General features: G+C 37.6%; 1 protein-coding gene across 1 annotated transcript in view; it reads left to right on the top strand.

Moving 5' to 3' along the window:
• CHSY3 (chondroitin sulfate synthase 3) overlaps positions 1–25,135 on the top strand; it is a 240,446-nt gene that overhangs the window by 159,057 nt on the left and 56,254 nt on the right. The window lies entirely within an intron of this gene.

Here is a 25,135-nt window from a genome sequence, read left to right as displayed (position 1 = left end):
TGTGAAAGGGAGGGAGGGGGGTGTTCGCGACCCACAGGTTGAGAACCGCTATTCTAGGTCTTAGTCCTGTAATGTGGCTAAGAACATACATCACCGGGAAAAATTTTTTTTCATTTCTTTACTTTCCAGGTTCTTTATCTGTAAGATTAAAGTAATTATATTTCATAAAGTTCATAAGAATATTATATCATATAACAGTGCCTAAAATAAAACATGAAATAAATGCTTGTTTTCTCTATAATTTATATTTAGATTTTTTTTATAATAGTGATTTTAAAACTGGACTTGAGAAAAGGGTATGTCAAGAAATTTTCTTAAAATTCCAATATTACTGTCCTCTTTGCAAAGTTAACTGATATTTCTAGGTACCCCATAGGTACCAGCCTGGGATTTACCGTAAAATAGGATCCCAAGTCAGGTCACCAGCAGTTGTATTTGGAAATCCCCAGAGAGGGAATCTGCTGTCATTTATTCTCATGAATAAACCCCGTCAGTGGCTGTTTGGGGTCTGTCATTTTCTTCCTCTCTGTTCCTGCTGCTTTAAGTGAGGTCTGGTAATGAGTGCTGTGGAAGCCCTCTGCTGGCGTGGACCTCAACTCTGCTGCTGCAGACCTCTCCAGGCGGCAGGCGGACCCATAATCTTTGGAGCCCTCAAAACACTGACTGGTTCCTTGCATAAGTTAGGGCAGAATGCTTTTCTCCCCGTCCTGCTCTATTGTCACACTCTGGCAAAGAGATTAGTTTGGGGGACAAATCTGAGTTACAAATGTCATAATATAGAAAGTATACTGGCAGGCCTACTCTACTAATAAGCCAGACCTGCATAAATTGGCCAAAGCCCACTGTGATTTTGGCATAGTCTTGAGCTAGGACCTCTACTCTGTATAAAATATTAGAACTTCCTTTATTGTAAAGTATAAACCCAAAGGGACTATATATTCTCTATTCCAAAGACAGTGTTCTTTAGATTCCTTAAAGTTCTAAAATGTAGACTTTTTAAAAAGTTATTTATTGATTTGAGAGAAAGAGAGAGAGAGAAAAAGAGAGAAGAGAGAAATTGATTTGTTGTTCCACTTATTTATGCATTCATTGGCTGATTCTAATATGTACCTTGCCTGGGGATCAAACCTGCAACCTTGGCATCTGGGGACAACACTCTTACTAACTGGGCTACCTGGCCAGCGCTAAATATAGACATTTTTAATGTACCCAAAACATTCCTAACCATCTTTCATTTTTATATTAGCCATTGCTATAAGACATTTATTATTCAGTTTGAATTTAGAGTGTTTTCTTAATCTACTGTTAGAAGGCCCTGGAGATAGAAATACGAAAAAGGCCTGGTTCAGCCTCCTGGAACTCCACTCTGTAAGAGTCAGACACAGACATTTAGATGTATCAGTGCAGGCTATCTTATCATTTCTGAAAAACACATACTATTTCGTTTATTTGAATGATCTAACCACATAAAAGTTATTTGCAATCATGTTATTTAAAAGTGTTTAACATTATTTGTAAACTAGAAGCCCAGTGCACAAAATTCATGCACTGATAGGGTCCCTAGCAGCTGCCGGCTGCCGGCTGGGTACTCCCTCCCTTCCCCCAGCCAGTCCCACTCCCTGGTCAAACTCCCGGACAACTCCCAGTTGAGGGGACAATTTGCATACTACGCTTTTATTATATAGGATATGAAACACTGTTTGCTACTCCCATATAATTAGATTTCCCTATCACCTAAGAAAATATACACATACACTAGTATTAATAGTAGCTATTGTTATTATTATTATTGCCTACTTAGTTGTACTCGGTGCTACATATGCTTGAACTTGCTTAATTATTACAATAACCTTGGTAGTTATATATTATGTGACTTAACTTATGGGAGATGTAGTGGGTTGTCCAGAATCACACAGAAGCAGGCCCAGGGTAACGGCAAAGTTCATGCTTTGGACATGACCTTCTCTGCTTGTTTATGCCTCAAGGAGATAGCATCTTCTCAAAGAATGGTGTGTTTTTTTCCATCCTTGTATCTTTTTGTAGCCTCAGGTAGTAACCACCAGGAAGCACACTTTGAGAAAATTGCTGTTTAGGCATAGGAAAAGTCCACACAATGATAATCAGAAGTGGTTTGGAAACTTTTTTACTGCTGACTAAAAAGTATGACATATCTCTTTTATTTCCTTCTCGTACACTGCGCCAATTATTTGTCTTCCATCCCTTTTACCATCATCCGCTGATACCCACAATAATAATAAAATAATAGAATACCTACAGAAATGCACTAGGACTATCTACATGAGCCTTGGTGTTCACACACCCTCCAGAGGCCGGGAGGGGTAGGCCTGGCAGCCCTGCTGGTGATCTTCGACTGCTTTCCAGAAACAAGGCCTGCCACCACGTGGAGGAGCAGTTTCCCTTCCCTTTCCGCCAGCACTCATATTGAACCATGGACTGCTCGGAAGATTCCAAATGTAGACAGTCAAAGAGGGAAAAATTAACAACAACCAAATCCATGGTGTAAAACTTTGAGCTATTTAGCCCCAATTAAAGGTCAAATAGAAGCTGTAGCTTCACAGATTAGGCTTTTTTACTATACTGACTTTCAGACACATCATCATCATCATCATCATCATCATTACATGGTTAAAATGCTCTACTTAATTCTAGTTAATTCCAGACCATATACCAGGATAACTGAAGCAAAAGCTTGCTTTGGTTGGGGTTTGGGGGAAGGGTAGCATGGATAAATTTTGGGGGTGATGAAATTGTCCTATAGGACTGGACTGTGGAGGTGGACACACAATTCCATGCATTTGTCAAAATCCATAGAACTGTACACCACAAAAAGTAGATTTTACTCTAATTTTTTAAAAACTCAATTAGGAGATGGAACAAAAGATAAAATGCAGCCTGTGACAAATGAGTCTTACTGTGTTATACACAAACCGCATAGCCATATTGAAAGGAATGGGGAAGGAAGGGGATGACTTTAAGTAACTTTGGAAAACAGTACTTTGGCTGGGTACCATCTGTTAAAGACCAGAACTGTGCACAAGGACTGTCACCTAGTTTGTGAATATGCTTTACATAGGCCTACTAGTAAGGCATTTTAAAACTAATTTACATGTATACTAGAGTAGAACAAAGAAGTAAATATGTAGTAGATAATGAAGACCGTTTCCTACTGCCAGAGTCAGTAGTTACAAAAGAGAAAAGAGGCAAAATGAGCCCCATGGTACTGGATTAGAGGCAGAACCATCAATGTGGATGCATGAAATACAAATATCCAGAGAGAAATAAATACAGAAATGTAGATGCTTGTGTATGCATGAGTTAATATATATTCACGTATTTCCTAACTTTCTTCACTGAAGAGAGTAGGTTAGGGTTAGGGCTAGGGTTGGGGCTAGGGTTAGGGTTAGGGTTAGTGCTAGGGCTAGGATTAGAATTGTAGACTTGAAACCTATATAATCTTATTAAGCAGTGTCACTCCTATACATTTAATTTAAAAAAGAAATATAAATTATAAATAGAAAAATCTCTATTAGAATACCACAGTAATAATTGCTGCAGGCAGTATCCAAAATTTAAAAATGTAAGCAAAAACGGGAGGTTTGTATTGTCTCAAAGTATCTCCTACAAAGCAGTTAATAATTACAAAAGGAAAAATAGTACCTTTACATTGGACAATTCATAGAGGTTGGTTTGCCTGCTTCCCCATGAAAGGCAGTCTTTCTCCTGTAACTTAGAAGGTAGGTGCTGCCACATTTAAAGACGTCAGTCTGCCATGTTGGGTGCACTCATGGTTCGGTGGTCAATTCATAAGTCTCAGCACCAACCTATCAGGGATCCAGTATCCACTCTGTCTCTTACTGGCTGTGTGACATTGGACAAACGACTTCTCTGAAATAAAATATTCTCACCGGGTAGGGGAGGACAATGACAACAAAGATGTTTGCCTTAAAGTGTGGAGAGAGAACTACATGAAATGATTCAAGTAAATGACTCAGAACAGCAATAGTACATACTAATTTTTCTGGAACTGTTACTTGATGGAGGTGACTCCAGAAGAGTTCAGAAAGCGAGGGAAAGGCAAGTGACACCAGAAAACCCAAATTCCTAGCTCTACTTTGTCAAACCCAGGAGGGGAAAAAAAATCACATTTATACAAGGTTATTCACCAAAAGGAATCATCAAGATATTTGAAATATGAAATTAGAATTAAAATTGGAAAAGGATCCTTGACCGATAATTTAACTTCGAATAACAGTGAGAAGTCATATTTGCTTTTCATTTTCTATCATCAGAACCTATCAGTGTCCTTGAGATTTTTTAACTGTATTAGAATTTCCCTTTAAAGGTGACTTTATTTTAAAATGTGGGCTTGACTTGACTTCACAGCACAGCTCTAAATGTGCGCCTGGACAGGTTTAAATCCATTTTCTACTAAGCATGCAGGTCTCAAGAGAAGTTGGGCAGAGCAGTGTCTGTAATTGATATAACATATTGGTAAATCAACACATTTATTCCCCCCTGGTGAGTCATGCAGCTACATACACCTAAAAATAAACCTTAATTCTACCTCCTATAAACCGGTTTGAAGACTATCTGCTATTGCTTGTTTGGCAGTTGGTAAAAACAGAATAATTATATTGAATTTGTTTTTATTTCTGGCATCTCCAGTGCTCCTTTCAAAACAGGTCTCTTTGGGCAAATATTTGCAAAGTAATATTTCCATTGTCCATACGTTCTTTGGCTGCTAGCAATATGGAAGCAAGGAGATGTGTTCATTGTTAGTCATATCTTCTTTCACCAAAACTGGACCACATTGTACCACACATGCCAGGGATTTAGTGGTTGTGTGACATCTCACAGAATTCTCAAAATTCACGCGGTTTAACAATGACAATGAAATAGGAATTATCCTTGCCTTTATAAGTGAATTAACATATTGGTTCACATATGGATGTGTGAGAATGATTTTATTTTAAATGTAATTTATTCCTTTAAATGTGCAGGTCAATGCCTATAATAGTGAGGTTGAGCAATTGATCTTTTCATTTCTTTTATGTGAGGAGGTGTTTATTACTATAAATTGCATTTGTGAGCCTAGAACTGGGTCAGAGGCAAATGGGGAAGCATTTACAGGGCGTTCTCAGGCTAACATCATGAGGTAAGCCATGGCACCTAAGAACCATGTCAATCTCTTGATGCCAGACTCTGCCGAGCTGTCAGAGCTGCCTGGTGAGTATGGCAGGAACGCTGCCCAGCTATAGTCGAGCTTTGCCACAGGTGGGCAGAGTCATCTGTAATGAATCCCTGGGCATCTGCCATTTACTCTTCACCTTATTTGAAATGATCACAAGCTATAGAGACAGTGTTGCAGGGAGAAACTTAGAAAGCACATACTGTACTTGGGAAAACATCAGGATTCATGGGAGAATGTTTTTATGAGCACAGGGACACAATATTAAAAAGGAGGCTTTCAGTATCAGCTATTTGAAGACTTATACTTCTAATTCATTTATGTTTTATGCTTCATGTATCAAAGTATCTGTCAGATGATAATTGATTTTTATCTAGATTTCACCTAAAGCTTGAGTAGAAGAGCCAAATTTAGGTCACCAGGTGATAATCTATAATAATAAAAGGGTAATATGCTAATTAGACCAGCCGTCCTTCCCAACGTCCTTCCTCTGGACAAAGCCATAGCAGGCGGGGGCTGAGGCTGAGATGGCAGAGGCCCCCGGGCCGCAGCGGCAGGCAGGGTCCGGGGCCAAGGCCCTTGCACAAATTTTGTGCATTGGGCCTCTAGTAGTTAAATAAACAGCTGCTGTTAATTCCGTACTTATTATGCTCCAAGCACTGCGTTAAGTAGTTTGCATGAAGTGTGTCATTCAATCCTCAAACTAACCTTATGAAGCTGATATTTCATGATAATATTACAGTAAACTGAGGCTTAAAGAAGATAAGTAACTTAACGCAGGTTGTAAATATATTGATTTAATCAAACATCAGCTGTACCAGTAATGAAAAAGCTCACTTAGACTTTGCTTTGAAATATAAATGTTTCGCTTATCTTATCTGGTCTGAATTTCTCTAGTTGAGGTGCCCCAAAGGGATAAACTACCCCTTTGAATCTAAACACATTAAACAGTCTCTAAAGTGCTCTTTAATTGAAAACTAGGGCTGCCAGCAATTGTCTGACAGCTGGAGTATCTCTGAGGAGCTGGCATTCAGCAGACTATTTCTTCATACTCCCGTTCTCTCACCAGTGATCACAATGCTGCAGAATCTGGAAAAACTCATCCATGGTTTTGCTTTTCTATTTAACATTGTCAAAGAATAATTCCAACCAGATTAATCACCAAGTAAATGCCACCTTTTCCTTTCCCACTTTCCCCATCGAAAAACAGAATATGTACTATTATTCTTCATTACCATCGGCAGAGCAATTATTACAAACTTCTAAGAAACACTGCACAGCAGAAAAGCTTTTCCTGGAAAATAAATCACCAAAATGACATGACCATATCAATCAATTCTGTAAGATATTTTTCAAATTATCTCAGTCTTGAAGGTTAAGTATCCCAAGTCAGATAGCTCCATTAAGTCATTATATTTAGAAAATCACATATAGGAACATAATTCTGTCATTATAGAATAAAAAGGTGTTGGGAAATCACTTAATTGCAATTACTTTCAGTATTTTGACTTAGGAAGTATCTGAACTCTGCCAATGGCTGAAAATTAAGCCATATTAACTCTCTATCATTCTTCAATTTTTTATGAGCCTTGTCATGATTCAATTGCTCCCTCTGCCTTAGTTTGAAAGGATCAGAATATTTAAATTTTGCATTGCAGCTTGTAAGGGATGTTGAAAATAAGACTGTAGTAAGAAAAACATCATTGTTTGTAGCACTATGACATTGAAGTGCTTCGTTATTACCTTGAAGATGTCAGTTATATTTTTTTCAGCAAGATATGGTCAAAGTGTTTCACTTCCAGTTATAATATGAATAAGTTCTGGGTATATGAAATCATTGCACTGTGTACCTTACACTTACACAATGTTATGTCAATGATATCACAATAAAGCTGGAAACCAAAAAAAGTGATCACCTACACACACACGGAATTGAGCTCAGTATCTACCACAAGATTGAATTTTATCTAAGTTAAAATATAACTCCGTATATCTTAACGTATTCATACACTGGACTTTAAAATCTTGCAAAGATTACCTTTTTGATCACCAATTGTGAATACTGTTTTAATTAAAACAACAGTAAAATGTTTACTATTTAATAAATCAAAGTAATTTGAAATTGTTTAATAATTAATATAATTCAAAAACTTTACTGGGAGTTAACTATTGATGAGCTTGATTCTCTTTTTGTTTTTTAGCCACTCTCCTCCTATCAAAAAATAAAATAAAATTCCACCTTGTGAGCAGTTTGCCAACCTCTGGTAGACCAGTGGTTCTCAACCTTGGCTGCACATTAGAATCACCTGGGAATCTTTTTAAAATCCTGATTTCTGGGCCTCATCCTCCGGAAACTCTGTTTCTTTGTTACTAATGTTGTGGCCTCGCCCCATAACAAAGAAACAGAAGAGCAAGACAATGATTTCACTTTCAGCTGGGGCTGTTACCTCGCTGGTATTTAAGCACATGCCTGATATTTTACCTGCTAGATCTGAGATGATAATGAATGAGATAATGCTGTGACCATGAATAATCCTTGACTCTAGAGCTGAAGCATAAGTTATGAATATGGATTAGTTGGAATTTAAGATTCTGCATATTGGCCTGGTTGTGGAGAAGGAATCTGAGAATGGGCTACCAGGAATCTTCTGCTCCCTTCTTATGGACCTTCTTCCTACATGTGTTCCTAGCAGCTTGTTCCCTGGGAAGACTATATAATGACTCTAGCAAACTATTCAAGTTGAGGCTGAACTCAAAGGGCAACAAAAGGGTTATTTGCCTCACAAAAACTTGAATTACATGCTCTCCCCAGAAAAATAGGGCTGCTTAGCTTCCTCTTGCCTAGACACAACTATGAATTCAGCCAGCTGAACATAAGGCAGAGACTAATTAAGAGACTCCCACTGGGAGCAAGCCACGCACTTTCAGAGTCACTGCTAGAATATTGACATTTTCTAGCAACAGCCTCTTCTTTGGTCTTGTTTAGCCTTCTGGCCACATTTGCAAGTTGTGTGACAAACCTACTTATGCAGGAGATGGGTTGTACACAATCCAGAAGTGAAGGGATTTGTGGAATTCTGAAATTAATATATTGTGAGGATTATGTTAGAATTCCTTCGGTGAGTTTTGTGGCTTCTATGGTTTGTACCACACCGAGAGCAGAAAGTAAGGTAAATATGTAAAGACTAAGAATGTCTTATAAGGCATGCATAAATGTTCCCTTTATGAGCTGCAGTTTCATTATTATTATAATTATCTTCTTTGTATTGTTGATCCATTTGAGTTCCACCTTTTTTGCTGAGCATTCTCTAGACCTAGGAAATTGTCTTATTACATGTGTTAAGAGAGGAAACTCACACAGCTGGAAGAAAAAAATAGAGATATGTATGTGTATGTGTGTATAAAATGTGGTGGGAGTTTATTTTTATTTTATTTTATTTTTTTACTGAAAATGGAATCTTTTTTGTGTGAACAGTCTTAATGAACTAGTACAAATAGGGGGTTCTCAGTGTTATGCATAAGCTTACCTGAGGACATTGGCTTCTCACATAGAGGCTGGCATTACCTTTATGTACTAGTATTTCACTCTGTTTATAAAATATCACCCTAATTCTGGCTCTCCCTTGCTTTGTACATGCCACATTTCTTGAGCTTGTGAAGATCAATTGTTTGCTCTGCGAGAATTCATTAATAATGAGGTTGCCAGGAGTCCCTGATATCTTTAAAATGTCTTATAACTTAACAGTAGCAGTGTTCTAGGCAGAGGCTAAATGTGTGCTGATGGACTTTAAGCACTCCTTTTTCATAAGTGGCTAAATGCATTTGCTCTTTTGGTAGTTAAACTTGAAAGCACATTTTTATGTTAATTTTAGTTTAGTGATTTTTTTTAAAGTTCATTTTTGCTTTGGGAGGCTTACCTTTTACTGCTTATATCACCAGCCCATAAAGCTCAGCAAAAGCATAGAGAGCTTGATTATTCACATTAATAAAAAAAATGCTTCCAGGATTCTCGCCAGCAGATTAAAATGGAAGCTGTTGATTAAACACATATTTCAGCACGTCTCCGCTGTGATGTTTTCTTATGGGAATCCTTTCTCACTAAAGAGCTCTCACACATACATGTGTGGCTTTGGGAATGAATTAACACTCTTCATCAAATTAACTAACTGTGTTTTCAAATACCACCTTCCATCACTAATGTGCTTTGTTGATGAAACATAAAGAGACTCAAATAAGAAAAATTGGGGGTTGGGGGCTGGGGAAGAAATTTCATTGTTTCAGGAGAGACTTCGCAGCAAAAGTCATAGAGTGAGATGTCAGGTAAACAGAGAGAAGGAAGAGAGCGCTGCAGGGGCAAACACATGGGGTAGGTGCTTAGGGTTGGATTTTCCAGGACTTTTTTTTTTTGAAGGTGCTATCTCAGGTGCTAGTGTGAGATAAACAGGGCAAGGCTTCAGTTGATAGGGGAATTGGGTTAGACTCATCAGGTCAAAGAAACCGTTCTTGCTGTTTGAGCAGAGTGGCCCAAGTAGTTTTTAGGGATGATTACTGTGACCTCAACATGGTGATCAATTGTCAGTGGAAAGTATGAATATGAGATTAAGAGCTAAGTGTGAGCTCTTTCGGCAATACAGCCCTAGACTGACTCTCTCTCTCTCTCTCTCTCTCTGCCCTCTTCTCTTAAAATAATTTGAGCCTGACTGGTGTGGTTCAGTGGTTAAGCATTGATTCATGTACCAAGAGGTCACTGGTTCAATTCCTGTCCAGGGCACATGCTTGGGTTACGGGGTCGATCTCCAATGGGGGGCGTGCAGGAGACAGCCTATCGATGTTTCTCTCTCATCAATGTTTCTATCTCTCTCTCCCTTTCTCTCTCTCTAAAAAATCATAAAACATTTTTAAAAACATTTAAAAGTAATAATAATTTGAACACAATAATTTCAGAACTGCAAAGTACTGTTTTATTTAAGATATCTAATGTTTAGACAAAATGATTGTCTCGCTACCAGAGTCATTCATTGAGACAAAAATGGTCCCTTGGTAAGTAGAATTTGCAATTCATTTCATGCTTCACGTCAACATTTGCACTGTGACAGAGTTTATAGTTAGTTATCTGAGTTGATCCAGATCCAACTACGAACAGTTGACCCTTGAACACAGATTTGAACTGCTTGCATCTACCTATATAAGGATTTCTTTTCAATAAATATATTGGAAAAGTTTTTGGAGATTTGTGACAATTGGAAAAAACTCACAGACAAGTCATGTAGGCTAGAGATAAAAAAAGAAAAATTTAGATATGTCATGAATGCATAAAATATATGTAGATACTAGTGTATTTTATCATTTTTCTACCATAAAATATACACAAATCTATTATTAAAATTTATCAAGACTTATGTACTTGATGCCCTTCACAGTCAAGAGAAACGTAACCAAATGTAAAGATGCAATTTTGAACTATAACTGCATAAAAGTACCTGTAGTACATACTGAGCTACTGTAATAATTGTGCACCCACCTCCTGTTGCTGTTGGGGTGAGCTCGTGTTCCTAATACCCACTTAAAACGCTGGTGCCACTAATCATCTCCACGTGAGCAATTCATCTCTCCAGTGAATTGTGTGTCACAGTCAGAATGATCTCTGCGGTTCTCGCATATTTTTCACCGTGTTAATGCAATGCCGTAAACCTTGAATAACACCATGCGGCCCGTACGAGGTGCCACTAGTGATGCTGGAAGTGCTCCCAAGAGGCAGAGAAAAGTCATGACATTACAAGAACACGCTGAATTGCTGGCTGTGTACCGTAGATTGAAGTTTGCTGCTGCAGTCTCCCAACATTCAAGGTAAATGAGTCCAAAGGACCATTGTAAAAAAAAAAAAAAAAGAAAAGGAAATGTGTGAATTTTTTACAAAATACCTTTTTATCCTGTACTGAAAATGCAGCTTTTAAGTGGGTACAAGGTTGCTCTAAGAAAGGTATACCTCAAGACTCTAATATGATTTGAGCAAAAACAAAGTCACTTCATATGACAACTTAAAGCAAAAGGAAGGTGAAGGATTTAAAGCTGGAGAACTTAATGCCACAAAACAATGGTCATAATTTTAGAAAAAATGTGGCTTAAAAGATGCCAAGATAACAGGAAAAGCAGCTTCTGCCAAGCGAGAAGCAGCAGGCAGGTTCAACATCATGAGAGCCTGGAGGGATCACACCACTGAAGATGCCATCGTTGCTGCAGAAAAAGCTGTGAAAGCCATCCAGCCTGAAACAATGGCTGCTGCTGCTGGAGAAAACTGTGTCCAGATGTGCATGACTTTACAGAGCCAGTCAAGAAGATCATGAGATTGGGAATATGGCAAAAAGGGGGAGGAGGGGTGAAGGGTTTCAAGATATGGCACTTGGAGAAATTCAAGAGCGAACAGACACCACACCAGAGGAATTAATAGAAGGCCACCTGATGGATGCTTCTGACCCCAGTGCCCGACGATGAGGAAGAAGACATAGAAGAAGCAGTGCCAGAAAACAAACTGACATTAGGCAATCTGGAGGTAGAGTTCTGATTATTCATGACTGCTTTTGATTGCTTTTATGACATAGACCTTCTCTGATACAGACATGAAACTAAAGCAAATGGTAGAAGAAGACTTGGTACCAAATAGAAACACTTTCAGAGAGATAAAAAAGAAAAATCACCAGACAGAAGTGATGACGTATGCCTGCCTCTCCTACCGCTCCTTCCACCTCCTCTGCCGCTCCTGAGATGGCAAGATGAACCCCTCCCTCCTCCTCCGCCTACTCAATGTGAGATGACGAGGCTGAAGACTTTCGTAGCCATCCACTTCCACTTAATGAACAGGGAATAATCATCATGCGGCATAGTTAATAAACTTGTGCGTGTGTGAATGTCTTTATGTGAACAATCTAATAGCTATGCAGCAAGAACTGTATGAGACGGTTTTGTGTCATCACCATCACCTAAGTTTTCATCATGTAGAACATTATGTGCAAGACATGTATGGAAGTAGATGGCCTATCCTCGCATATGCATAATATGAGTGATATTTAATATGAAATTTAAAATGTGTTCATTTTTTTACTGTTTTATAACTGCTTTCAAAGAATTGTATTACCATATGGTATGCTTCACTCTCTTGTAACTGGAGAAACTACCTATGAGTCTATCATCACAGGTTAAGTGGGGGATTTTTAATGTAATGGTATTTCCAATATTATACTATGAATATAATTGTAAATCTGTATGCTGTGTAAGTAAACATAAATTTCTTTTTCACATTATCTTTTCATTGACGTCTAGTGTTAGTAATATGTATAGCATCTACAGTGTTTTGTTTCATATTGAATTATATTGATGTAGGTACTGAGAAATGATTCATCTTGTAAATAGACATTGTAAACTTATGATATCAATAAATACAGTACAGTACTATAAAATATTTTTCTTCCTTATAATTCTCTTAATATTACAGTATATAATACATATAACATAGAAAATATGTTATTGAGCTGCTATGACTAAGACTTTGGTCAACAGTAGGCTATTAGTAGTTAAGTTTGGGGGAAGTCAGAAGTAATATGTGGATATTTGACTGTGCGTGGGGGTGGGTCAGCACCCCTAAATCCTGCATTGTTCAAAGGTCAGATGTACAAAGGTGACGGACTGTGATTTGTTACTAGCTCAAGAAAGGCCTGCATGATGGAACAGAGCTCTATTCAATATTGGTTTTGTAAACATTAAGCTAAATTATATGTGCATTCATTATATTCAGTATGTACTATGAAGGTTTAAAATAAATGTATGTTGAGAATTTTTTTAAAGGCCTGCATGAAGTAACACATTGTTAGAATGAAGTGTCATGGAATTAAGCATAACTTTTAATCACATGCTCTGTTTCATTCTGAAAATAGCTTGTGGTTATGCTGTCATATTCACATTCCTGTACAATAGCTACTAGCTAGATATTAAAAATTGTATTCACATTTATAGCCTCTCGACTCTGGTTAAATTCTGGCAGAGTTCACTAAAGTATTCCATCTTTAATCAGTACTTCTCAGTTGTGTTTATGTCGTTGTTATGACCATTTAATCATGTCCAGATTATCTTATCAAAACATCAAATGTAAAGCAAGGTTATTAAAACAAAGGTGGAGATCGAGTTCTTCGTGAAAAGGTGGTATGTAACAATTCAAGTATTCTATTCTCCAAGTCCCAGTTATAATTGCATCAAAGTGCCTTTCCCTAGCATTCCCCAAAGAACTAGGATGTTACTGTTTTTCTTTCTAGTGAATAGTTTTGTGTTTGTACATATTTTTATTGTGAGTATGTGAAAGTGTTTCACTCTGATTGAGCCTCTCAAAGCAAACAAGTCCAAGTGCATTTAGATATGAGAATAAGAGTCTCAGGCTCCTTTTGGAAAAATAGTAAACTTATTTTATTTTATTTTACTGTACCATAGGATCATTTAATCAGCCATATTAATTGTAAGATAATTTTATTAGTCGTATGAAAACAATGCTTAACTTTGCAATGGCTTGAGTGGTTGTATTAAACTACCATGCACTTACTCTTTTTCATTAACTCACATAATTTCAGAATATGCTTTCGAATAGTGTAAATGATCCACCTTGTCACAAAATCCTTTACTTCGTGTTTAGGTCATATTGCCCCCTGCTGTACAGGAGGACAATTCACACCCAATGACCACACCAGTTACGTAGATCCACCCCTTGTATGTGCCAGGCACTGGGGATACAGCAGGGAATAAAATAGATCAAGTCCTGCCTTTAAGCAGCTTTTCTTCTACTGCAGGGACACAGCCAGTAAATATAGGCAGTGATGAAGTTCCCTGAAGGAAATAAAGTGGGATAGGAGTGAGAAGGGGTGCTTGGCTGGAATGTATTAAACACAGCTTCACCTGCCCTGGATATGACTTGACATCATCTTATAAATATTCATAATCGTATGACACATTGTTACAGTTATACTTGTCTGTCCCCAGATTTATAATCTCAGGTGGTTACTGTTCTTGAAGTCATGATACCTACCTTTAGGTATCATGATGTGCCACTTACTACACTTATTTTTTGCAGAGGCAATAAAACCTGGGAGTCTGGTAAGAAAAATGACACTAAGTAAGAATCAAGTCAGCTCTGCATGAGGAAGGTCGATAATTTTGGTCAAAGCAGTTTTTATGTCACACATACTCTAGATTCTCAATTACATTTTTTGGCTATGCTTTGAAGAGTTGAGATTGAATGACATTATTAATTATTGTCAATTTGTCACCATAAGGTTCCAATTCTGGCTTTACCATTGAATGATCTTAGGTTGTTTACTAAAATATGAGTAAGTTTATTAATATGCTTTAAATAGCCTAACATTGATCAGAGTTATTCAGTTAACGTTGTGTTGTTCAAAGCAAAATGATTTGTACTTGCATAACTTGTATTTTTTGGATCAGAGCCTTAATTCTTTACTCTTCATCTGAATTGCAGTTTTGCCATCCAAGTATTATATAAAGGATAAATTTCCCTGACCTTCTTCACAATGTTCTGATAGCTAATGTTAATTTAGTAATGCAGAGTTTCCACCAGCTCAGCAAAACGAGTAATATATATTTTTAAATGAAGGTGACTTACTTGAAGTCCCTTTTCCTAAATAATTAAGCATTCCTTGTAGGGCTAGTGTATGTCTATGTAAAGGAAACGGTACTAATATTAAAATAAATTTGAAATTTTTTTCTTTCTGCTTTATACATACATATACCACTTTTGCAAACATGCTGTTAGCTGAGACACCCAAACTTCACCTTACAGGGTAAAAGGTGATGTCGAAATACATTTTGCGAGCATTTCTACAGATCCTGGCAGGACCCAGAAATCAAAGACTAGACTGGAATAGATATAATGTGAAACATGGTAATATTTGATCAATCAAGTCAGTTCAGTTTAATAAGTAGGTCTAATTATTGAGATCATGCATACAGAGGAGCCTCTAGCCAGGAGTGGGCAAACTTTTTGACTCGAGGGCCACAATGGGTTCTTAAACTGGACCGGAGGGCCGGAACGAAAGCATGGATAGAGTGTTTGTGTGAACTAATATAAATTCAAAGTAAACATCATTACATAAAAGGGTACGGTCTTTTTTTTTTTTTTTTTAGTTTTATTCATTTCAAACGGGCCAGATCCTGCCCGCGGGCCGTAGTTTGCCCACGGCTGCCACCTCTCCCCACAGTTACCCAAATCAATTGACTACTGAATTCTTCTCTTGCCGCGACTTCCTTCTGCCAGAAGCAGAAGAGCCACGGGGTTGCGCTTACTTCATTGTTCTGCACACTCTTCCAGGAGATTGGCAGGTTCCTTCAGTACTTACAGTGAGAAATATCTTTATTATCAAAATTCATCCGACTTCAAACATAACAACACCTGACAATTTTATTTATGAAGGACTTTCAGATACTTTTTTTTTATTTTGGTACTCCCAACAGCAAAAATTAAGGTTCCTGCCTAATTTTATAGTTTATGCCTCCCAGTTGTCCATTTAGTTTTAAAGTGCTTCTAAAAACTTTTTACATAAAAAATATGCATACATATATATATTTAAATTTGTTGGTGATATATTTAAAGTTATGTGTAAACATTGTGATCATATTGGAATTTCTATGTGCAATTTCAGAGAATTCTTTTTAAAAAAAACTATTCTGCATTCATGTTTTATATCTTTATATTAGCTTATATGTTATACATTTTATAGGGCAACCCAAAGTCTATGTAAAGTACCTTAATACAATTAAGTAAGTTTCTTTGGCTAATTTATTTTAAGTGGTAATATCCCATTTACCTAAGATTGAAGTTTTAGTCTTTCAGGAATGATATTTTTAACCAATGAACCATGTAAAACTAACAGTTAATCCAGGTTGTAGTGCATTGTCAAACTTGTATTATTATATCTATGTGAGGCTGTGATGCGTTAATGTGAGGTTTGATCAAAGGTGAGATTAAATTTGTTGGTCTTGCTATATAAATATAATAAGATTTTAACACATTTTCATTGATACTTAGGTTTTTCACTAGAATATTCAAATGCTATATTATCATCTCAGGAGTGGATCCACAAAGAGAGACAATAACTAAGCATTTTTATCCAGAACTATTTTAAAGGTATATTAATGGACTAACATCTCTCAAGCTTACAGAATGGTCCTGGTATATGGCATTTAATCAATATAAGGTCAATATTAATATTTCATATTTTGTGAACAATTTGTTATACAAATGAGCCTAAATAATGTAAAGCATGGGCATTACTCATTTGAGTATGTCTTAGCCCTCATATTTCTTGGGAAGATAGAATATTGCAATCTATTACAGATATATATTATAATTTACCTTAGCAGTCACACAGTTCTCTAAAAATAAGATAAATGTTTAATGAAAATAGGCATTAATTGTTAAATGGGAAACAAATCCAAGAAACTTTAAAACTATTAATCTGTTCTCATGCAAATGGGGACTCACTACAATTTAGAAACCTACATTGCTTACCAGTAAGTCCCCTTTCACTCTTTGCTTAGGAGTATAAACATCATTTTAAGTGTCATGGATGTTCTTTAAATTCTCACTAGGGAAGCACAGAAATACGATGTGCCCTACTACATTTCCACTAGGGGGTGATCTCCCATTGAAAGTAGTAAGAAAAGAAGGTTTGGAAACACTGTGGCCCTTCCTACTAATGCAAAATGGAAATTCTTGGTAGAAAGCGCTTAAATAAAATGTTTTAAGTAAAAGTAAGAAAAAATAAAATTAATACTTTTGGCATTACCTCAACAATAACTTTAAAATCTTTATTACATTTTTTTTTAACTTCCAAATTTCAGTTCAAGTTGTTTTTCTCATCAGTTTAGAATACAAGTAGCATTTCAATTAAAGAGGACTTCACCTTTGCATCTTCTTTAAATAACAAAATTTCCTATTCTGAAGAGAGTAATTTTCAAAGCAAAATTTTGCGTATGTAATACTTTGTAAAATAGTGTGCAGATGAATATTGAAAATACTGGGTGGGGACTTGAGGAGAGGTTGGAATCTGAAAATAATCTAGCACCTACTCAGAATCAGGCACTGTGGCAGGCCAGTTTCACACATCGTCCCATTTAGTCTTCACAGTTTTCTTCTGTAGCCCGTACGTGACTTGAAGACTGCAGAACTCCAAAGGGGAGGTTGGCTAGAGATCGGGTATTAGGCAGTTATGAGATGGGATAGAGAATCGGAGCTTCAAAATCACTTTGAAAACCATCACTAATCATTTACTAAAGTAAAAGGCTTTGAAGTACAGAGTTGGAAATAAAACAGCCTGTGATTTCCCTGATAAAGAGAAATATTGAGAGATCAGGCATTAAGAGCAAACCTGCTAGCATATAGGCCTAACCAATGGACACAGAAAACGGGGGGGGTGGGGGGGTAAGGGCATGAGTGGGGGGGATGGGGGGTAATGTGGGGATAAGGACACATGTAATAACTTAATCAATAAAAATTTTTTAAAAGATGAAGTGAGGAAGAACTTATGGGTCCAGTTACATAGGGCCTGCAAGGTCACTATGAATCCTTTGCTCTTTGAGAGATGGGAAATTATTGGGGTTTTTTAATCACAGAAGTCATGTGACTGACTTTCATTTTAACAGGATTACTCTTTGTTCTATTATAGGTTGATCAGTTGACTTCAAAGTATTTATTAAATAATCTTATTTTTTTAGACATAAAAAAATATTTGGAATTAATTGTACCAACTAGAAAATGTAGAATAGTATAAACAAATATAGGAAAAATTATCTTTATTTTTACAATTCAGATATAGCCAGATATATACACACAAAACTAGAATACTATACATATTGTTTTGTATCCTGTTTTGTCCCCTAATATTATCTGTGAGCTTCACATATTATTAAATTTCATTCTTAAACCCCCCCCCCCCCAAAAAAAGAGCAACCCTGGCTGTTTCTGTCCCCCCCCCCCCCCCCGAGTTTTGTCTAAAAGAAATGCTTTAGAACCTTGTTTTTATAATGACTTTAAAAATTAGCTTTGGCTTCTGGTGAGCATCAGTTTGATATAGTCACCATTGTTTCTCATTTAATTTCCTGATAAAAATTTGACTGAAGTTTTGCCTTTAGTCAGAACTTTCACCATAAAAAGTGTTGTTTTAAATGCAATGGATACCTAAATTTAGGATTGAGAAAATAATACTGCTCCATCTGATTTTCTTCAGCTTGCCACCATGCCTATAAAAACACACAGAGAAGGAGCAGCTATTGCGAGTTATTGCTACTTTAGTTTTTGTAATTCATAAGAAATATGTTCTAACCTTTCTCAAGGGAGAACTCAGATAAACCACAATCTAATGTGTGGCTTTCCTTCTGCCCAGAGGAGGGTTTTATCTGACAGTGTGTGAAGCTCGGACCTCATGAGATCTGTCTCAAGGCTTAGGGAGATAATCTTCAGAGTGGATGGATACTTACTTGCAGTATTTTTGGATTAAAAAAAATGATTCCAACTTATTTTTATTTCATGTAAGAAGCATTGCTTCTTTATATTTTCGTAACTTGGGGATTAATTAGATCTAAATAAAATATGTAGCATTTGAGATCTTTAAAGTCTGTGTACAGCATATTCTTGATATCTTCCAAAGAGGAATATTTATAAGAGCTTTAGAAATCTCCAGGCTTGGGAACTAAAAATGTTTGGATAGTCCTCTGCTTTTGTAAAGTATTGAAATTTTGCTGGGAGCAGCTTTTCGTAGCTACTTTTTCAATTTTTGCCGACATTGTATTTCTGACATGTTCCTATTACCCGCACATTTTTATCTTTGAATACGTGATGGTTGTGGGAAAAGTCTCCTGCCCTGTGGGTGAGGCTCACTACTAGTTCAGCCGCTTGAATCCAATTCACCAGGCCCATGGCATGAATCCTTCAAATCTATGTTTCAGTGAAGTACAAATCACCATAGCTATGCACCCTCAGGATGAAAACTAGTGATGTTAAATGCTCAAAGGACAAGAATCTGCTCTGCTGTGTTTTCACTAGCATTGCCAGGATTGAAGGAACATCTCTTCAATCAGTCAGGCATTTAAAATTCTGTACACATTGCAATAGATTGCCTGAAAGTATACATTTTATAGCCCTGAATATATATGGCAGATTTTATCAAGGCCTCAGATATGTCAAGATCCAGATGTTCAGTTTGTGAGTAAATTATGCAGTAGGCCCAGGTTTCTAAACAGCTCTGTACATGGCAATAGAGTTCTGCTCTATTCAGTACGAAGTTCTTTACATTGATTAACAAAGGATCCCAAATTTGACCTTTGTATCCTAGAAACATACTATGTTAAGGCAACAGTTTCCAATCCTGGCTGAATGTTAGAATTTCCTGAGGAGCATTTAAAGTATTCTAATACCTAAGCTTCACCCTAGATCAAATAAATCAAAATCATGAAATCAATAATTTTTAAAAAGTGTCCCTGGTGATTCTAATAGTCAGCAGGGCTTGGGAACCACTGGGTTAAACTGATTTATTTCAGCCATCTGGAAATAAAATGCTGGAAGAGTATAGGCAGGTAAAAAGAGTTGACTGTGCAAGTAAGATATAAGAAATGCAACAGATTTCACACAATTTTATTTTTAAAAACACATATACAGGACTTGCTAGATGTCAGGCAGCATCTTAAGTGGTTGACTCACTTAACCCTTCTGGCAATTTTTTGAGGTTGTACACTAAATTACCCCCACGTACAGATGAGAAAATAGACCCATGTTCCTCAAGGCCACTGAGCTGTCAAGGGGGTGAGCCTGACTTCAGAAGCCTTGCTCCAATCCCTTGGTTCTCAAAGTGGGATCAGCTGGGAACTTGTTAGAAATGCAAATTCTCAGGCCTCAACCCTAGAGTTTGTTATTCAGTAAACCTCAGTGGGGCCTGTGAATTACCTTTCTAACTTTCACGGTGCTGCGGCTGCTCTGGTCATCACACCTGGAAAACCACTGCAGTGTAGGACAGGGCCTCTCTAAATTGTCCAGCTAAGCTCCACTGTAGTCTCTCTAATTATAAGAATGATGGAAGTGTAAAAGTTCAGGTCTCAATAAACATAAAATATTTTGTTATCCCTCTGCCAATCTGAAGAGGCATGGGCTGGCATTGTTTAGAGTTGATAACTCTGTGTAAATTGCATAGGTTGCCACTGAGTCTTTGAGGAGAGCTTGGGAAAGTGAGATTAAATAGACAAAAAGGCAGTGAGAGAGAAATGAGATTGTTGGTAGAGTATCCTCATTCACTATTCCTTTGACCACAATCCAACTATTTCCCCTTGTTGGTACTTTGTTCTATGCCATTCTTACTCCATTATCCTTTGGCTAAATAATTCAGTGGTTAGCAATCTAATGTAGAAAATTACTCTTATGGGCTAAATATCATTTGTAGATGATATTTAGAGGAAATTAAAAGTCACATTTTGAGCTAGTAATAGTATTCATCTTGAGTCTTATGTAGCTGTGTTGCAATGAGAGATATATTACCTTTTCTGACAACATGGATAGACCTGGAGAATATTAGGCTAGGTGAAATAAACCAATCAGGGAAAGACAAGTAGATGATCTCACTTATACGTGGAATCTAATGAACAAAATAAACTGATGAACAACATAGAAACAGAATCATGGATATGACAGCTCTCCATGACTGACAGCTCTCAAAGGGGAGGGATGGAGGGGGACTGGATGAAAGAAGGTGAAGGGATTAAGCAAAAATAAAAATTATATATATATATATATATATATATATATATATATATCCCAAAAATGTATACATACTTTGACTGCCATTATTAATTCCAATGGGTTAAAACTGGAAAAGAAAGATCAATTGAGCTATCAGTTGTTAAAGTGTGTATACGTTTTTTGTGACACCCCATATATAAAACACATAGATACCAACAACAGTGTGGTGATAGCCAAAGGGAAAGGGAGATGGGGGTAGGTGGAGGTGGTCAGAGACGGGGGTTGGGGATGGAAAGAGACTTGGCTGGGGGCGATGGGCCAAGTCACTGCGATGCGTGATGCAGTGTGCAGATGAAGCGTTATTGAGTTGTACACTTGAAACCTGTCTGGTTTTGTGAACAAATTGATTTTTAAAAATCAATTAAATTTTTAAAAAGCTCCTAAGTTAGATCAGACATGTGAAAGCATGTAATACTTTTTCATCTCTGCACACTCACAGTAATAACAGTGCCCACCTCATAGAGGTGTCATGAACATGCGGTTCAAGGGGCGTGTTTGATCAATATAATAATGTATTCACCAGAAACAGATTCATTGAGAGCTTTCTCATGTGTTGTTCCTGAAGCAAAACACTTCATTTTTCAAATCGCCCTTGCCATTTTCAAAATGCCTGCATGCACTCTTCAGATTGTGTTCTTTTCTCGCTCTCCTTCAGGGTGTTGTCTAGCAGCTCCAGGCTGAATGACATGATCCTCTTGCTCCCTTTCCATGTACCTACTTCTCTTCCTGCCGATTGCCTGCAGGAACATCTGTCCTTAGCTGACTCCTGAAGATACCATGCTAGTGTGGAACCGTTCTCCCTAAATTAGTACTGGAGCTGTCAACTGCCCATGCGGTCTGTAGCTGTCACTTTGGAATTTGCAATTGACACATGTTAAAACCTGAATAATGACAACCTTGTATGTTGAGTATGATCGCAACTATGCAAACTCTGTGTGTGTGTGTGTGTGTGTGTGTGTGTGTGTAGGAAAAAAATAAGCAAATATTGCATAAGTGTTTATTAGACTTAGATGTTTCTATTTTCTTTTTACAAACCTTTCCCAATGATACTGAAAGATGATCGCAGAGAAGACCTTTTTTATTTTTCAAATATCATCCCCTCTCCCCACTCCACACTTCAAAAAGAAAGGTTTTAGTTTTCTCTTTTTTATATTTTTACTTCCATATATACAGAAAACAGAATCATTCTGTGAGCAAATAACCAAGTTTAATTTTTTGATGGAAATATGTTTATATTCCTAAATTGTAATATTAGATCTGAAAAATTCACTGCAAAGCAATGCATGAATTTTCCATTTCTAGAAAGTGTTTCTCCATGTTAACATTTTCTAACATTATGTTTTATATCTCCAGTTTACCGTAGCTTAAGACACCAGATTCTTTACTATTTATGATGCTCCTTGTACACGATAGCCCTGATCATTCTGCCCAAGCCAGAATCTGATACTTTATTGCCCCATTTTCCTAAAATTTCTTAAACCAATGATTCAGCTTTCTCTTTGTTCCTATAGCATCTTATACTTACACAAGATCTTCTGCCCCAATCTGTGACACTGTTAATTTAGAGCCCACTTACCCTTTTCTCACCTGGGGTATTAGAGCATTGTCTCTGCTGACGTATTGTCTGTGCCCAGCTATATTTGTGAAATTCAAACAAGTAGGAACAAAGTGCATGTACTCATTACTGCTACATAACGTTTGATGTCAGTATAGTCAGGTTGCAGGATGATACTCAAGGCAGAGCTGCTCTTTGGAATGAAATTGTCCTGGGTTCTTCTTCCAGACTAGCATCCCAGGGAAGCCCAGCATGGGTCTTCCAGGCCTCAGGTCAGACTCCTCTTATAGTGGCTCAGAGAGTCCTTCTCCTGCTCTTCCCAAGTTGTCTCCCCTCATTGATCACACAAGCGGATCTCATTTCTTGTGTAGGGGAGGCTTTTTTTTTTATCCCCAGTTCACTGTCTAGCCCAGGGGTGGGCAAACTTTTTGACTCGAGGGCCACAATGGGTTCTTAAACTGGACCGGAGGGCCGGAACAAAAGCATGGATGGAGTGTTTGTGTGAACTAATATAAATTCAAAGTAAACATCATTACATAAAAGGGTACAGTCTTTTTTTTTTTTTTTTTTTTTAGTTTTATTCATTTCAAACGGGCTGGATCCGGCCCGCGGGCCGTAGTTTGCCCACGGCTGGTCTAGCCCAACATGACACGGCTGACATGCATCAGTGCCTCCTTTCTTCTCCAGAATCTCCCTGGCGATTCCCTCATTTTCCTCCCAGAATTATTTCTGAAAATCCTTTCTGGGAAGTTTTAAGATAGCTGACCCAAATAGCAGCAATAGCATTGCCAGCAGTAAAAAGAGGAGGGTTGCACTCCTACAGCCTTAAGCAATCATACTAATTATCTCACAAGAGTTCACAAAAATGTGACGAGGACACATTATTAATTGTAATGTTCACTCTCTGATACAACCAGGCTATAAATACTGTCTTCTAGGTCCAGGTCAGCACCATGCTTTTAAATATATTCTAGAAATAAGTTTGTCACTTTTTATATCCAATATTTAATTCTTCTGGCATGTCTATTCCAATGGACTAAACAAGAGTTCCTCAGAATCAAAGAGTAGGAAGATTCATGGGAAGTATTAATCTTATAACTTCAACAGTCTGGGCAAGAAGCTTAATTAGCACATGCTTTTCTTCCTGATGTAGCCGTAGTTGGCTATGATGAATTATTCCACCTCTGTGGGCAGTTGGCTGGTTCCAAGTAGAATGAATGATCCTTCCCGATTTCATTAGCCCATTGCTCCTCCTGAAATGCAGGTTCGCTACCCATACGGATTGCCTGAGATCACGCAGAGCCCATCTGTGTGGCACTGGTCGGAATGCCAGCCTAAAGCCCATGCCAGCAAAGGTCAGATGTTCTGTTGTGGCTTTCCAAGCCAACCAGGATACTCAGAGACTTGCCTAACTCATCCTAAGTGGAAATCACCTTTCAGCTTTAGCTTAAATGATTTGACGTTTAAAGAAATTATTGCAGTAAAAACAGAATTATTGACTGAGTAGTATTATATTTTGCAACATATATAGACAATTTGGCATCATTCCAGGGGAGACAGACTACCTTTTGGAGGCCGGATAAAAGAGTTGAGATGAGAATGGAGAGCATCCTATTTCCTACCTACAGTGTGAGTGTGTCCCTCCCTACCTGGCAACCTCTCAGCACTCAGGCAGAGCTGAATGGGAACATGTCAAGGAGAACACAGAAACCTGTCACATGGGGTGATGAGGAACCAATGGGAGGTCTGTCTGGGCACCAGGAAAGCCAGAGGCCCTCCTGGTGGAGTACAAGGAAGTGGTGGGAGTGAAGGAGCGATGGAGTTGATGTGCCTCCAGGATGCAGAGGAGCCCAAAAGACGTGTCTCATGTTAGTAGTTTTTACTAAGGAGCCATGCAATAATGAGACTTTGGTGATGAAATGTTGGGAATAAGGCTTCCAAACCATTTAGTTTATAGCCAATGAAATGTAAGCCCAAAGAAATCTTTTTGGTATTTCATTGCTCAATACTGACAGGCAGGAATAAATAACCTATCTAGTATCAAACATACCATGTATCTATTACAAATTACCATCAATTTTCTTTCTGCACAAATAACCTTAAAATCAAGGACTGTGCCTTTTCTTTTCATGGAAGTGAAATTTTCTTTTCTAAATTACCCTGGATAAAGCACTTTGCTAAAATGATCCCTTAGCCAAGGGTCCATACAATAGGAGCGCTCTGACACTTCGTATTCCAGATGTGTCATTAGGCGAGGCTGCAGGAATGAAGATCCTGCCAAATCTCCCTCTTCTTTCATGTACAGAGAGGAGGATGGAGAAAGATGACCAGAAATCCAGTTTGCTTTCATACTGGACACATCTTAGAATAAATGACAACACTGTTGATAATTACTCGGATAACAGGTAAAAAAAGACTATCCTGGGAACACCAAGAAAGTAGCCATCTCATCTTTGACCCCCAGACAAGAGCACCAGACCCTCCCATTGTACAGGTAGGAAAACTGAGATTTAGAGAGAAACAATTTGCCCAA

The sequence above is a fragment of the Myotis yumanensis genome, unplaced genomic scaffold, assembly GCF_028538775.1.
Source record: "Myotis yumanensis isolate MYYU_CA2020_CCGP unplaced genomic scaffold, mMyoYum1.0.hap1 SCAF_5, whole genome shotgun sequence".
Lineage (NCBI taxonomy): Eukaryota > Metazoa > Chordata > Mammalia > Chiroptera > Vespertilionidae > Myotis > Myotis yumanensis.
This window is presented reverse-complemented; position numbering and strand designations above follow the sequence as displayed.